We start from the raw sequence: 17843 nt of genomic DNA, 5'->3' as shown, positions 1-17843 counted from the left end.
GGATACGGAAAGTTTTGCTTAGCAGTACCCCTGCACGTCAGTAGGTGGCGTCCTGCGGCTACGCGTCCGTCACTGGCGTCGTAAGCGCCGAGATGAAGTCATGGAGAGTACTTAGGCGCCACCCATGCGCGCTGGCGTCAGCTCTTTCTTTTTCCGCGCCAGCAAGCGCAGATCAGGATTGAGCATGTACCTTGGTCACATTTTGACTATTATTTGAGACTTTTGTCTCCCCCTTTTCTTCTCCTGGTGCACGTAGGGATGCCTGGCTCTAAGCCCTGTGAGGCCTGCCGCCGTAATATGTCGGTGGCAGACCCCCCACGATTATTGCCTCTACTGCCTGGAGACTGATCACGACTCCCGGGACTGTCGATCCATTGCACGAAGGCCATGAGGGTGTGGCGCCGGAAATTGCTGGACGTCCGGCATTCGTCACACCACCGCTCCAGGTCTAGGGGCCGTTCCCGGGACCGCTCACGGGACCGGAGCCGTCACTCCTCGGGCTCCAAGTCTTCACCTTCCGATTCTGGTAAACAACGTCATAAAAAGAAGTCGAAGAAGCGTGTTCACTCTCCAACGCCCCCCCGTCGCTCCTCTGAGTCTGACGAGGGGCACAGGGGCTCCGCCCCCGCGGCTCCCCTGGAGCGTAGGAGTCCCACTGTCTACCAGCCCTACCAGGGTCCGTCGGCGACTCCCTAACAGGTGCAAGTGTTTCTTGCTGCCATGAACGGCCTTTTTAGGCCTCGGGCTCCCTCCGGCACACCTTCGGGCCCACAGTCCCGTGTCCAGATCCTGTCGGCCCGGCAGCTCCGCCAGAGGATCCAGCCCCGGCGCCATAGGATCCTACGCCGTTGGCTCCGGACCCGGCGCCACAAGGTGCAGCGTTGCCGGCTCCGGCTCCGCCCTTGGTTCCGCACTGGGTGCCGTTCATTCTGCCCTTGCCCCAGTCCCAGGACCATTTTGTTCCGACCTGGGATCCGCATGGGGAGGTGGCGCATGAATTAAGTTAAGCAGTGCACACATGACAACCTGAAAAGGCCACTAGTGGTTCGCCTCCTACCAATACTTTGGGGCACCAAATGAAAATATGCCTAAGCCAAATTAGCATAGTACCGCCCCAGGATTTCGGCCTTACCCTTGGTTTCAGGATCGGTGTCCTGGAGGAATTTTAAGACACAGAATGCAAAAAGGGTGTGGAATACCGAACATGCATTGTAAAAAGAAGTGTTGGAAATAAGACACTCTTTTTAAACGTAACAGTGAAATTAACCAACAAGCCTCATCATGATGGAATGTAGAGAGTAACCCATAAGTTAAACAAATATACATATGACAACCGATAAATAATAAATAACGTAAACTCACCTTCACTAGTCATATGTACGTCCAAATAAGTGTTCACAGAAGTGGGAATACAATGAAAAAGGAATCTATATAGCACGCAATTGCTAATATTCAAGTGCTGCTATAATATGAAGAGAACACGGTATTGGAAAGTGGAAACAACACGCGGCCCCCGTATTTAAAAAATATGAAGTGCTACTATTGACAGTAGCTTGAAGTGCAAGTCGAAATGTGGTCAGACAGACCCAGCAATACACAAGTGCTGCGGCCCCATATCTTAACAAGCACACGCCTCGCGCACTCACGCAAGGTGTATGCTGCCACTAGCACGAGTATGTGATTTGAAAAAGAGCTGCACAACGGCTAAAGGTCACCTATGCAGTGCATGCACGCTGCGTAGGTGAGACCTAAAAACTGGGACAGGTAATAGACATAGACATAGATGTAGGACTACGGTTTGCAATAACCATCAACATAACAGTAGGACTATTTGACAGTTGTCATAGACATAGAAAAGGGACTACAATGACAGCTCCCTCCACAGACCGAGATGAAGTATCACAGACAACAAATCAGAGGGCTTTTATTGGCACCCCTCTCCTTAACGCAGCAGCATTAGTATTTTTTATTACATTTACACTTTTAAGGACTATAGCATATATTTGCCACAAAACAATAAAACATCACAGGCTAGCAAACACCAGATTTACTAGCTTTATCATTGCTTGTTTCTATAGCTGCGCGTCAGCACCACGTAAGGTACAGCTCACTCATGTTGCTTTGGTGCTCATGACAGAAAAGCATGGGAGGTAAACTGTGAAATTCTAAATTGCCAAAGGGCAGCCATGGACCAATGTAAGAAAAACACTTCTCTCCAGGTATTACTGCCTTAGGGTCTTAAGGGTCGCAAAGGCTGGCTGACCACACAGTTCTCGCACATTTGTGTGGTCACTGCTGGGATGTCATGTTACCTTACTGGGGTACGTATAGTGCACTCTAGCCATGGGTATCCTCTCATAGCGCAATAGTGTGAAGACCTGAGCAAAAAGCTTGAGCGCAGCGCTGCTCGCCTCTTCCACAGGCTTTAACCCTGCTCCTTTAAGTCCTTTCCAGCTAAACAGTTTGCCGTAATCTGAAAGGTCAGTCAAAAGATCAAGTCATAGCTTTCATATGGAGAACACAGACCATGCATCAATTGGTTATGTATAAAACATGCAATGAGCAATACATTAATCCTTGCACGGTATGCATAAGGGCTACTGAAAAGTTTGTATTGCTATGAATACAAGGTACAGTATAAAGAAATATAGTTTTATCCAAAGTAGAAACTTTTGGTAAGAGACATGGGCTAGGCAATTGATATATGATATGATAAAAATTATTTATAGAGCGCACGTTCTCCAGAGGTTTCTTGGCGCTTAAGTGGAGGGGCTGAAGGTCACGGCAGTGTGTTGAAGTTAGTTGTACGCTTGGGAGAAAAGCCAGGTCTTAAGCGACTTCCTAAATTGAGAGTAGGAAGGTATTAGGCGGAGTTCTGAGGGGAGGAAATTCCAGAAGACTGGAGCTTGGGTGGAAAATCTCAGGCCACCATGTTTAATGCGTCTGAAAGTGCAAGGGGACAAGAGATTGGAGCAAGAGGAGCGTAGGACGCGGGAAGGGACATAGCAGTGGATTCGGGAGGCAATAAAGGAGGGTCCCTGGGAAGAGAGGGCTTTATAGATCAGGCAGCCCAGTTTGAAGAGGCTGCCCTGGGCCACTGGGAGCCAATGAAGGCTCCTGATCAGGGGTTTAGTGTGGCTGAACTTTGGCTGGCCATGGATAAGCCTCGCTGCTTGGTTCTGGATGAGTTGGAGTCGGTGGGATTGGTACGCGGGTATTCCGACATACAGGGAGTTCGCATAGTCGATGCAGGACATAACTAGACCCAGGGTAACTTGGATGAGAGCTTCATGTGAGAGAAGTCTGCTGATTTTCCTGATTCACCGTAGGTGGAAAAGGCAGACAGAGACCACCGAATTGATTTGAGCCCTCACGGAGAGGTCGTCGCTGATGGTGACGCCTAGGCTCTTGACCGGGGATGGTGGACAGCCCAGGGAAAGGGGCTAGAAATTGGAATTCCAAGGAATGCCTGGGGGCCCGTGAGAACCAGCTCAGTCTTATAAGGATTAAGTTTGAGCTGGTTTGCGTTCATCCAACTGCTGATGAAGGTCATGGTGGATTGAACGTTCTCAATAGAGGAGGGGAGGGATCGATGTTGAAGATGAGCTGAAGGTCATCGGCATAATTAAAAATGACTACTGATCTTTTCTGGAGTTCGGAGATCAGGGGAAGAATATACAGGTTAAATAAAAGAGGGGAGAGGGAGGAGCCCTGAGCAACTCCACAGGTAAAACTTTTTTCCTCCGAGGCGAAGGTGGAAAGGTCTTGGAGGAATGAGGTGAGCCACCTCAGCGGTGGGCCCCGGATGCCGGCGCTCTCGACCCGATCGAGGAGAACAGCGTGGTCGACGGTGTCGAACGTCGCCGACAAATCCAGGAGCACCAATGCCTGTGAGGTGTTCAGATCGGCCCCCTTTCTAATTTCATCGTGGACGGCCAGGGTGATGGACTCAGTGGAGTGTTGAGGCCTGAAGCCAGATTGATGGGGGTCTAAATAGTGGGAGTTTTCCACAAAGGTACTTAGGCAGTTTGCTACAAAGGACTCCAGAATTTTTCCCAAGAAGGGGAGTAGCGAGATAAGGCAGAAATTACATAGTGCCTCAGGGTCGGCTCCTGTTTTTTTAAGGATGAGCGAAACTACCGCAGTTGAAAGATTTGGGGACCACGCCGGAAGTAAGGGAGTTGTTGAGGAGAGAGAAGGGGGGGTTGGGGATGTTGAGAAAAATCTCCCGGGCAATGTGAGGGGGACAGCTGTCCCGCGGACAGCTGTCCCGTGGAGAACCAGAGCGAACTTTCCTGCAGAGGGAGAAAAAACCCTCTTGAGTGATCATGGGGAAGTTGGAGAAGAGTGAGGAATTACGGGGTGCGTCACTGAGATCAGGGGGTGAGACGGCCTTGGGGATACTGGTTTTGATTTTGGGGATCTTCTCAATAAAATAACTGTTGAGGGAGTCCAAAAGATATTTTGGATTGCCACCAGGACAGTATGCTTGCTCGTGAAATTGATAAACTGCTGATGCAAGCAATAGATGTACAACTTCCATTGCAACTGACAAGCTATTAATTACAGATCTTTGGCTAAGTGCAATTTAATGGCTTTGGGCATGTGCAATATCTAGGCAACTGATACAACTAAAAGACCACTAATGTAAGCAAAGGGGATGATATGGGAATGTGCAATGTGCAATCTATATGTTCTTGGCATATAAAACAGATAAGCTATTGCCACATATCCACTTTTAGTAAATATGTTTCTCCAGTATTACATCTTTCATAGATTCACATGCTTGTATCTTCCCCGTCGTCATGGTGGGAGTCTCACGGTAACAGAATGACCATAGCAGTATCATAGAGAAGAAAAAACTGCATAGAAAAGCCCATAGGGACTGTAATATTTGGTAACCAGACCTCATCCTTGTTTGGTCCAAAAGTCAGCCAATCAGCATTGCTGCCCTGCCCTCACACTCCCCAGCAGAAGCTTCCTGCCTTAGATTTCCAACCGCCTCCGTGTGAGAAAGGAGTCTCACTGAGCTCTGCTCAGTTTACTGTTCCAGTGTGAACTATTGACCTTTGGTTTTTCAACTGTTTAACCTTCTGGATTAAGGTATTGTGTGTACCTATTACTTTTGTGATGGCTGAAAGCTCTAAAAAGAGGCTTTTCAGTCCTTGCAGATCCTGTGGAAAGGCCAGGCTTTTCTCTGAAGATCCTCACAAGGACTGCTTATACTGCCTACATCCAAAGCATGTGGCTAAGGATTGTAAATATTGTAGAACCTTTTCTGCTAAAACTCTGAGGGACAGAGAGGCTCGGCTACTGTTGTGGCTTCAGAAGAAGAAGGCCGCATCAGATTCGGACTCTGGTGAGGACTTAGGCCTCACATTCTGAGGGAATGGTGGAGTCTAAAAAGGCTAAAGCTAAGGTGAAGGAAACCTCTTCTCTTCCCCCTACTCCTATCAAGAAGTTGTCAGGTCAGAAGGGGGCAGGGTCTGCTCCTGCGACCAGTTCGCTGGTTTCTGCTGTAAAATCTGTGGCAAAGACTTCTGCTCCGTCGACGACTTCACCGTCGACGACCACTATTTCGACGACGACAGCTGCGTCGACGACAGGAGCTAAGACCGTATCGACGACGACTACGTCGACGAGCTTGATCTTACCGTCGACGAAGAATCCGTCGACGAAGAATCCGTCGACGAAGAAGAATCCGTCGACGACAAGGAATCCGTCGACTACGAAGAATCCGTCGACGACGAAGAATCCGTCGACGACGAAGAATCCGTCGGCGACGAAGAATCCGTCGACGTCAAAATCGGTGTCGAAGTCGTCGACGGGGATCCCGTCGACGATGGTCCCGCCGACGATGGTTTTAGTGACGACGATGAGTGCACTTTCAACGGCAAATGCATTCAAATCACCTCAATCGAAGACTTTGATATCGTTTCGCTCATTTCAGTCTTCAAAAGGTTCAGCACTCTGCTTCCATCTTCCTTGCTGGAGCAGGATTCGGAAGGAGAGGAGTCGTCTGGAGTGGCCTACAGTCCTTCGCAACTTAAAATAAAGAGCCAGGACACAGATGATGAAGAGGTGTTTTCCTTTAAGGAGAGGGCTCAGTCTCAATCTACAAGATATGAATCCTTTCAGGAGACTTGCGACTATACTGAGGACGAGGAGCAGCAGGAGGAGTCGCGAGAGGAGTCGCGAGAAGAGTCAATCTCCATTCCTACGGCTTTGGTTTCTGACCTAAGGTTCATGATTGACGACTATTATCGTCGTTTCCCAGAGGCGAATAAGCCTACACCATCTACACAGGCGCCTGCTTCACAGCCTCCAAGAGCCCATTCTACTCCTCACATTCAGCCTGTGAGGTCACCTCCAGTGGTCACAATCAGGGATGACCTTACGGACACTGACGAGGATGAGCAACCCGAGGAAGGTGAAATCCTTCAAGAGCCTATAGTAGGGCAGGAATGGCATGAATAAGTTTTGCCGTCTCATCCTTCACCTACTCCTCCGCCAACCACTTCTCCTCCTCAGGATATCGGAGGTTTTCATGACATAATGGAAAAAACAGCTAAGAGGTTTGACCTGGACATGGAGGTCAAAGAAACTGAATGTTTCTTATATGATTTTAAGGATGACGCCAGAAAGTCTGCTCGCTCAATCCCGATCATTCCTCACCTGTGGGATGAAGGACTAAAGATTTTGAAGATGCCGGCTTCCATCGCAGTTTCGGTTCCTAGAATCGAAAAGAAGTATAGAGCTCCAGAGTCTTCTCCGGCCTGCCTGATAGGTCACCCGAGACCGGAGTCGGTGGTGACACAAGCGGCTCAAAGAAATTCCAAAAACCCAGTGGCTACTTCTATGGTGCCGCCAGACAAAGAGGGAAGGAGAATGGATGGAGCCGGGAAGAGGTTTGCAGTCATGGCAGCCTCCACTATTAAAGCGGCCAATGCGATGGCCTTGATTAGCCGTTTTAACAGACAAATGTGGTCGGATTTGGCACCACTTATGGCTGCACTCCCAGAGGATAAAAAAGAGGAAGCGGCTGCTATTTTCCGTGATGGGGCAAAATCGGCCGCGGAATCCATTGATGTTGCCATGGATGTTTCTTCTATGGCCTTCAGACAGATGGCAGGAGCAGTTTCTCTCCGAAGACAGGGTTGGCTGAAGGCTACATCATTCCGTCCGGAGGTACAGGCGAAGATTATCGACATGCCTTTCGATGGCGAAAATCTATTCGGCAAACATGTTGATGAGGCGCTGCAGGGCATCAAGTCCGATACGGACACCACCAGGGCGCTAGGCTCACTTCAGCAAGGAAGGTTCCAGTCCTTTCGTAAGCGAGGTGGAAGGGGCCAGTTTACTCAGAGATCTTCATTTCCATCCAATAGATATCAGCCTTATAACCAGCAGGGATATAAGAAATACAACGCAGGCAATCAATATAGGCCTTCAAATTCCTCTTTCCAGCAACAACCCAGAGGAAGGTCTTCCAATAGAGGAAGGAACCAACAATCTCACATGAGACAATGATCTACTGCTGGCGCTCCTCACACAACAGATCCCGGAAAACGACCATTATCTGTCTCTCTTCTTCGACAATTGGATGTCCATAACATCGGACAAATGGGTGTTGGATGTAATAAGCAAAGGCCATACCCTGGAGTTTATGCAAATACCACCAGATCATCCCCCGGTGCTCAGACAACATCAATATCGTCAGGAACTGCAAAAGGAAGTACATTCACTTTTGCAGAAGGGGGCTATAGAGGAAGTACCTCAACAACACCGAGGGAAAGGCTTCCATTCACATTTCTTCCTCATCAAAAAGAGGCAAACTACGAAGTGGAGACAGATATTGGATTTAAGGGATTTGAATCAATATATAAAGAAAATTCCCTTCCGAATGCTATCGTTACAGGAGATCCTCCTACTGTTAAGAAGGGAAGACTTCATGGCTTCGTTGGACCTCATGGATGCATACTTCCATATTCCAATCCATCGGAAGCACAGGAAATACCTAAGATTTGCCGTGGAGAGTCGCCATTTCCAATTCAAAGTGTTACCATTCGGCCTCAAGTCGGCCCCGAGGGTGTTTACCAAATGCATGGCTCCGGTTGCGGCCCACTTAAGATTACAGGGGCATTGCATTTACCCATATCTGGACGACTGGCTGGTGACAGGTCCATCATTCACAAGAGCCAGAAGGTCCCTTCAGTGCTGCATCCGCCTTTTCCATCGGCTAGGATTAAGGACCAACTTGGAAAAGTCTTCACTGATTCCAAATCAGGGCATTCAATTCCTGGGAGCTTGGATATGCACCAAGGAAACGAGAGCATACCCTTCCGAGGAAAGGATGGCAAAGATAATGAGCCTTGCAACATCCCTTCAAACAAAAAGGTGCACTTCTGTGCGGATGTACAAATCATTGTTGGGGATGATGTCCTCCTGCATCCCACTGGTTCCAAACTGCCGTCTTCGAATGAGACCCTTGCAGGAACATCTGGACGAGCAGTGGTTTCAATCCAAAGGAACCTTCGAAGATCGGATTGTCATCACTCATCGTATGAAGGTGGCGATGTCATGGTGGAAGGTTCTGAAGAACTTGAATCAGGGCCTCAACTTTGCACCTCAAGATCACAAATACGTGATGACGACAGATGCTTCGTTACAAGGATGGGGCGCGCACCTCCAGGAGCTGGAGATCCAGGGTCACTGGTCAGAGTGGGAAGCACAGCTTCACATAAATATGTTGGAACTCAAAGCGGTGTTCTTGGGACTTCAAGCTTTCCTGCCCAGAATCCAGAACTCGTCGGTGCTCATTCAGACAGACAGCACCACGACTATGTTTTATCTTCTGAAGCAAGGAGGAACAAGATCCAAACCCCTTTCTGCGCTGGCGCAAAGAATTTGGAAATGGCTGATAAAACACAACATTTCTATTCATGTGCAGCATATCCAGGGCATCCTCAACACACGAGCAGATGGTCTCAGTCGCACGACGAGTGTCTTGCACGAGTGGGAGTTGAACGACATTCAGCTGCGCAGAGTATTCCAAAGATGGGGCACACCAACGTTCAATTTGTTCGCAACCCGGGACAATTCGAAATTCGCTCAGTTTGCGTCCAGGTACCCTCAGCGCGATTCCAAGGGAGACGCGTTTCACATGGACTGGACGGGAATGTTCGCTTACGCGTTCCCGCCATTTCCTTTAATACCACGAGTGATTCGCAAAATGAGATCAGAGCCATGTCACGTCATCCTGATAGCACCGGCTTGGCCGAGGCAGGCATGGTTTTCAGACCTACTGCAGATGTCGAAAGGCAACAGGGTGCAATTCCCAACGTTCCAGAGTCTCATAACAATGAGCAACGGACAAATCCTGCATCCGGACCTAACATCGCTAAAATTATCCGCATGGAACCTCATGAGCGGGAATTTCAAGCCTTGAGTATTCCACAAGACTGCAGACAAATACTTTCGCAATCCAGAGCTATGTCAACCAACAAGACATACTCAGCCAAATGGACACGCTTCTGTCACTGGTGTACCAGTCAAAGTCTACATCCGTTGACGGTACCCCCAGAAGGTATTCTTCCTTACCTATTGTCGTTATCAAAAGCAGGTCTATCTCATGCTTCGCTGAAGGTGCATTTGGCAGCTATTTCACGATTTAGAAGAATTCCTGGTGAGCCGTCCCTCTGGTCTCACAGACTGATTAAGGAGTTTGTTAAAGGTCTCTTTAGAGCCTTTCCACCCATTTTACGTCCGCCAGTACCCTGGCATCTCAATACAGTCTTGACGCAGCTTATGGCACCACCATTTGAGCCTATACACAAGACAGACTTACAATTCTTATCTTGGAAGACAGCACTGCTGCTAGCTCTAACCTCGGCGAGGAGAGTTAGCGAAATTGAAGCCTTTTCAGTGGAAGAGCCTTTTCTGCAATTTCGACAAGACAGGGTGATACTACGAACAAATCCTAGGTTCATACCCAAGGTCCCTACTTCTTTTCACTTGAATGAGCCCATTATTTTGCCTACCTTCTTCAACAATCCTTTATCTGAGGCAGAGAGAGCGCTGCACTCTCTAGACATTGCTAGATGTTTGAAATTCTACATCGAACGAACGAAGACTTTCCGCAAATCAAAACAATTATTCATTGCGTTTGAAGGACAGAGAAAAGGGCTACCTCTGTCAAGACTGAGTATCGCCAGATGGATATCATCGGCTATCACTAAGTGCCATGAGAAAGCCGGAAAACCACTTGTCTCCAGAGTGTCTGCTCATTCCACAAGAAAGATGGCTACATCGATAGCCCTGTTTTCAGGAGTGTCTCTACCTGACATCTGCAGAGCAGCAACTTGGAAAAGTGTGCATTCTTTTACCAAGCACTACTGTCTCGACACTGCGTGGAAGGAGGACACGGCAATGGGGAAAGCTGTTCTGAAACGTCTGTTTCAATAAGGTATTCTATGTTGCTTGTTTAATATTCTATACAATGTGTGGAGGTATATGTGTATATATATATTTTTTTATATCTTGAAGAAGAATCTGATTTGTTTATACATGGTTTTATATTCTTATTTGCCCTAGGTATTTTCAGATCATGTTATAACGATATTTCAGCTGCAGAACTTCCTTCTGGGTTCTATCCTGGAAACGCTGCAAGCTTTGTGGGTACTACTTACTACTCTGATAAAAGCATGTGAATCTATGAAAGATGTAATACTGGAGAAGGAATTAGTTACTTACCTGTACACTATAGTTCTCCAGTATTATCTTTCATAGATTCACATGCGCCCGCCCGCCTCCCCGTTTCTCAGGCAGAACTTATTGTCTCGGTATTATCCAGGTCTCTCACTTGGGGCCGGAAATCTGAGGCAGGAAGCTTCTGCTGGGGAGTGTGAGGGCAGGGCAGCAATGCTGATTGGCTGACTTTTGGACCAAACAAGGATGAGGTCTGGTTACCAAATATTACAGTCCCTATGGGCAGTTTTTTCTTCTCTATGATACTGCTATGGTCAGTCTGTTACCGTGAGACTCCCACCATGACGACGGGGAAGATACAAGCATGTGAATCTATGAAAGATAATACTGGAGAACTATAGTGTACAGGTAAGTAACTAATTCCTTACATAATGCAACAATAGGTGACATTTTTTACAGCCTGAAAAACATATTGGAAACAATGAGCAGATTTAATAGCCAAGGCAGGTTTAACCTGAAGCCACCGAATGAAGGCCGCAAATAGCGACTCAGCCTTTTACCTGATCACTAGTGTTCCGTTTCCCAGGATTTCTGTTCTGTTCTTGGAACTGGTAGAAATGAATGGTTGGAGCTTGAGAAGGACGTTTGGGGCGTCATCACCACACGTGTTATCGGACACTCATCCTAACATTCAGAAATACTTTAAAGTTTCTGTTTCGTGTACTTCTAGGTGGGATATCTGGGGGAGCAGTAAACACACAGCCTCTACAGATCACAGAAGCTCAGAAAGTTCATAAAGTGGGGTTTCTTCATACTATCACTATTTCCTCCTCTAGCGAAGATTCAGTTTTGATGATATGCAATTGTTCAAATATGGCTGGCACGATGACGTAGGTGGCGCTGCGTGTAAAAAAGAGAAGGAAAAACCTGAGAGGAAATTTCTCTCTTCAGAGGATTTCCCTTCCTGCTACAGCGCTCACCTCAGTGACGTCACACTCCATAAACAGTGCAAAGAGAGCATGCACGTGCATACTCAACCGAAACAATGAAAAACCGGGACATTTCTGTGTTTTTCCCGAACACTGTTTGAAAACCGGGACATTTGAGTCACTTGGAGAAAAGTGTTGGGACACTTCTCCAAAAACGGGGACCGTCCGGGTAAAACCGGGAGGTCTGGTCACCCTACCATTGTGGGGACTGTCCGTCACATGGGCAAGCAGAGAGGGCATCTGCAGTATAAGCGTTTGAAGGAAAACCTAACATAAAATGAATACATTTTAAACTGAACCTTAGCAACAGATTTCTATGTTGGGGTCTTGTGACAAAAGATAAATATGTAGTATCAGTATAGTTTAATCTTGGTATTAATTTGTATTGTATGACCCTGGACTTTTTACAATTAGAATTCCATCTGTCTCTCTTTAGTTTTCCTAATTTTTGACTCTTTCAGTTCAGCCTTAGAGACGGATGAACATGTAGCTGGATTGTTGAATAATTTGTCCCTACCGATAGAGTGTAAGGTCGTCTTTACATATTGGACACAATTCAACTTTCCTATACTGTGTAAAGTTAAGCAGTCCTGCACAATTTCTTGAGGTAAATTCAATGATTCTCTTCTCCAGATTGAGTGCCATAGGAGAATCGGAGCGTAACTAATCTTATCTGAAATATAGGGTACATCCAGTTCAGAATGACAACTATAGGTGGAGCACAATTGAGGGACACCTGCTAACCTTTTTAAAACCGTATATCGGTTTGTTGTAAAATAGATGTATTAGTTATTCCCTACACAGCTGCCCCATATGTGGCAACCAATATCGATTTTGCCTCGTAGAACTTTTTAACTGTATCTATAGGTTTGGAACCAAGCTTATTTATCAATCCAAATATGCTTCTTTCCATTAGGATTTTGCTATGTATTTATTTTAATCAAATAGTACTCTTAGATGGGAAAAAGTAATAACCACCTCCAGTTTTCTCCCTTCTATGGTTAATCTAGGTTGTTTTTTAAGACTCGGTCCAGCCACCAACACATAAGACTTGAATTCTTTTACCCCAAGATCAAGGTTATGCATACATTTAGCATACGATCCCATTAGGCTCTGCAATGCGTTTCCGGTCAGGGCCAATAGCACTGCATCGTCCTTATATAAGACGCATAAACGCATAAACCAACATAAGGAATATCTGGCGTAGACCAAATCAACTCTGCTTCCACGGCGTTAGTATGAAAGGAAAAGAGAAATGGGCAAGAACCACACCCCTGTCTCACACCCAGAGTAATCTGGAAATATCTTGTACATTCACTCTACCTTCCATAGTGGACACATGCTGAAGCAGCAGAATACATCTCACGGATAAAATCAATTATGCGCGTATCTATGACCATACATTCCATCATTGACCATAGTTTATCATGGTCCACACAATCGAAGGCAGCTCACAAGTCCATCAATGCCATATAAAGGTGGTTGTCCCTAGCCGCAGTGTACTTGTCAATTAGCATGTTTAAATTAAAACACTGATCTTTTGTGGCCTTCCCCTTTCTGAAACCATATTGGGTACGAGACAATATATTCCTTTCCTTGCCCAAGATTTTACCTTGTTCAGGAGTAAATGACCCATTAGTTTAGCTGTGCCATCTAGAAAAGATATTGGTCTATAGTTTTTAGGGGTAGCCTTGTCCCCCTGTTTGTATATTGGGATGATAACCGTCTTTTTCCAAGAAGGGATACTCCTGTTTGGGCTAGAGCATTAAAAACATTGGTAAGTAATGGGCCCATAGCTCCTGGTTATTAAGAAAGAAATCAATGGGAACCCCGTTGGGGCCAGATGCCTTCAGAGTAGTACACTGGTTGAGGGCAAAACTAATTTCAACCAAACTAAATGATAATGTACACTCAGGGGTAGGTGCCGAATTACCAGATAACACATAAGGATCTCCCCCAGGGTACCCAAAGACTGCCTCAAAATATGCCACCCATGTCTCCTCACTCACGTGCAGGTCCAGAGTAATCTCTTGTTCGACCTTCAGGAATGGAGCATTAATTGAGCTCCAAAAAGTTCCTGCTATTCTTTGTTATTGCAACTTGTTGTAACCTTTCCCAGGCTTCCTGCTTTAGAGACCTCATCCTATTGGCTCTAGCTTCTTTATTAGAGCAGCGTGACATTTTTACCAAGGCCATGTCTCTAGGATTCGCCCTCAGAGCAGAATGAAGAATCTTCAATGCCTTACTAAAGGCATCATCAAACCAACCTACCTCACTGTGAGCCTGCCGAGCACTCGGCCCAAGAAGGTTACTATGAATTTTGCCTAAGGTCTTTTCAAAGGCTAATGGAATTTCCATAACAGGAGAGTTTTGGTCTAGACAGGTAGAGATTTCATCATTCATCTTATTGACCATAGTTTGGCTAAATAGTGAGGTATCAATCTCACCCAATTTCAAAACAACCCTGTTTTACCTAGCAATGGAAGGTTTTATCAATATGTTTCTATTACAATTCCTACCATGACCCCTCTCCAACTGATATGTAACAGTTGCGTGGTCGCTAAAAGCAAGGGATTCGGTTTTAATATGAGTGAACTTAGCTCTTGTGGATTCAGAAACCAAAATATAATCAATTGTGGAGTTACCCGACCGAGAAGAAAATTAGACTAGTTGGCCTGTTTTGGTATCCACTGGATTTAATATCTCCAGATGATTAATTATAAGTTGCCTATTTAATGCTTTGCCATAATTATTGTGCCTAAAGTGGGGAACAGAATCCCCAGAGTCATCAGTCAGGCCACAAAATGCAGTCATCCCTGCTATAGCTATGGGCATTAAAGTCACCCATCCATATTATATCAATTGGTTTATGATGGAATTTTGTAAAATCCCTAATATTCTTCTCGACTATTTCTAATACCATTCCATCGGGCCTTCCAAATGATTGTTATAAAAATGTATCAGAATTCAGTCCTCCCATTACGGCCCTATCACAAAAGAATATTGTTACTAGATGAGATATTTAAACAAGCATTTACAATGCAATGGTCTCGGCAATATTATAGGTAGAGCTATTTGTATTTTTTTTTATTAACCCTAAATAAATGGCATTGTAATTTCTGTTGGCATTAGCGTAATATTTTGGATATGTGTTACTTATTGCATTAGCAGAGAGAGAGTGAGTTAGTGAGATATAGAGAGAGAGTGAAGTAGTGACGGAGTGAAGTAGTGAGACAGAGTGAGTTAGTGAGATAGAGTGAGTGAGGTATTGAAACAGTGATGTAGTGAGGGAGAGGGATGTTGTGAAGTAGTTAGATGTAAGCAGAGAGTGATGTTGTGATGTAGTGAGAGAGGTAGTGAAAGAGAGTGAAAGTGAGTTAGTGAGATAGAAAGAGTGAGGTAGAGAGTGAGTGATGTTGTGAGATAGAGAGTGAGGTAGTGAGAGAGTGACGTAGTGATGTTTTTAGAGAGAGAAGTTGTGAGTTAGTGAAGTAGTGATATAGATAGAGGGGAGTAGTGATGTATAGAGAGTTATGTAGCGAGAGAGAGTGATGTAGAGAGAGAGTGAGGAAGTGAAAGAGTGAAAGAGTGAGTTAGTGAGGGAGAGGGATTTTGTGATGTAGTGAGATAGAGAGTGATGTAGTGAGTTGGAGAGAAAGAGTGAAGTTGTGATGTAGTGAGATGGAAGATATCGGTAACTGACGTTGACGTGAAAAACGTGCCCCACCCTGCCATATTAAAATCAGGTACTCCCCGTATTAAACTATGAATCGCACTTTCGTCAAACAAAATAAAGTACATATTTCACTAAAAATTCTTAGGAAATCAGATGGCAGCTATAAAGCAAAAGAATAAGTAATGGACAATAAAATAAAAATAAAAATATATTTAAAAAATAAAAACGTACCTGTATGTCGCAGCAACACGTGCATTGAAGTGTAGAAATCGTACTAACACTACACAAACAGAACATGGACAGTGCATACATATAAAGTTTCTAAAAAAATAGAAAAATATAAGAAAGAATAAATTATTAATTTAACATCCACAAACACAAGTTTCTCTTACCTGTAGAACTTCCCGGAAGCTGTGGGTACCTGAAGTTAACGTGAAAAAGGTGCCCCACCCTGTCCTCTGAAAATCAGGTAATCCCCTTAATAAAGCATAATCAGCACTTTCGTCAAAAGCATCAAGTACAAATGTCGGAAAACATTACTAATAAATTCAATTGCATCTAAAAGCAAAAAGAATAAAATGTTCACAATATAATAAAAAGCCAAACAAAATATGCAAAAATAGCACTTACCTGTATTGTGCAGGAACACGGGAAGGGAAGTCTAAAAATGTAACAAACAGAACACAAACATTGAGTACTCGCAAAGTTTTTAAAAATAAAAAATACATCAGAAAATAAAACATTATTACATTAATTGTAACACACAAAAGTTGCTCTTACCTGTTGAACTTGCCGGAAGACATCGGTAACTGACGTTTACGTGTAAAACGTGCCCCACCCTCTCGTATTAAAATAAGGTACTCCCAAAAATACATTAATAACAGCACTTTCGTCAAAAACACCAAGTAGAAATATCGTTAAACAATATAAAAAAAAAGATTTCAGCTATGAGGCAAAAAAAGAACTAATAGACACTATAAAATAATCCACCACAAATTAGCATGAAAAACATAGTGCAATAACATAGTGAGTGATAGATATGGCATTTAAAAAAATACATATACCATCTACAAAAATCCAAACACCATTTACTATAACAATTGTATACAATTATAAAAAAAATTACACTTACCTGTATCTCGTAGCATCAAGGACGATAAATTCCAGAGTCAACTAAAGATATCGCTACATGGAGTTGAAATGTAAAATGTGCACACACAGTCATATTGAATTCAATACATTACTATCCCCTAAGCACTTTTATCCTAAGGAATCAATTTATAAAACAGGTAAACAATATCTATATATCTTAAAGAAACAAATAGCAATTATTTTTTATCGTCAAAATCTAATGTCAAAACCAGAAACGGCATATACAAACATAAAAAAAGTAGCACTTACCTGTACACCTTAAATCAAGAAATCGCAATTATTTACTTGCAAAAAATATAATGTAAAAAAACAGAAATGCAATCTTCCACCACATAAAAATGTAGCACTTACCTGTCCACGTCACAGCAGCAGGGACGTGGAGTGTATCAAAGTCACGGACGGTACCCAAACAGAACACAGACAAGGAATACCTAAAAAGTGTAAAAAGAAAAACATTATATCGGAAAGAAAAACATTAACATTAACATCACAGAAAAGGTGTTCTTACCTGCACGCGTTGCCGGAAGATCTCGCCAACTGACGTGTCCGTGAAAAACGTGCCCCGTCCGCACGTATTCAAAGAAGGTAATCCCCGTAATAAACGCGTTACAGCACTTTCGACAAAAACATCAAAAACAAATACATATGGAAATTAATACTAGATAATAAATAAATTAGCAGCTATAAATAAATACTGTATATAATCTAATAAATAAAGCTATAAACACTGTAAAAAAATGTACACTTACCTTAACAAACATACATAGAATATCTTCACACAAATGCCAAAAACTTAAAAAATACAAAAGGATATAATATTTGTCCAAAAACTTCACTAACCTGTATATGGTAACAGCATACATACCAGTAGTGCACACGGCTGCAGGGAGACGCCACGAGCCATGTTGGACCTAAAAAAGAGAGAAAAAAAATACATTAGTAAAATGGAAACGATAGCTTAACTCCAACTGCAAAAGCGCCGCGTTCCGTAAGTACTCCGTGCATACAGGTGCACATCGCTGCAGGGAGACGCCACGGGCCACATTGGACCTAGAAAATAGAGAATAAACATAAAATTAGCAAAAATGACTTACCTCTAAACAAAAACAACAACATACATACCCGTCTGAACAACTTCGTGCACAGTAGTGCACACGGCTGCAGAGAGACGCCACGAGCCATGTTGGACCTAGAAAAGAGTTAAAAAACATTACATTAGTAAAATAGAAAAGATAGCTTACCTCCAACTGCAAAAGAGCCGCATATCGGAACCACTCCGTGCACAGCGGTGCACATCGCTGCAGGGAGACACCACGGGC

The 17843-nt window shown here is 44.4% G+C and overlaps 1 protein-coding gene across 3 annotated transcripts in view; it reads left to right on the top strand.

The window, feature by feature from the left end:
* ZC3H6 (zinc finger CCCH-type containing 6) overlaps nt 1-17843 on the top strand; it is a 462846-nt gene that overhangs the window by 70644 nt on the left and 374359 nt on the right. The window lies entirely within an intron of this gene.

The sequence above is a fragment of the Lissotriton helveticus genome, chromosome 6, assembly GCF_964261635.1.
Source record: "Lissotriton helveticus chromosome 6, aLisHel1.1, whole genome shotgun sequence".
NCBI lineage: Eukaryota > Metazoa > Chordata > Amphibia > Caudata > Salamandridae > Lissotriton > Lissotriton helveticus.
This window is presented reverse-complemented; position numbering and strand designations above follow the sequence as displayed.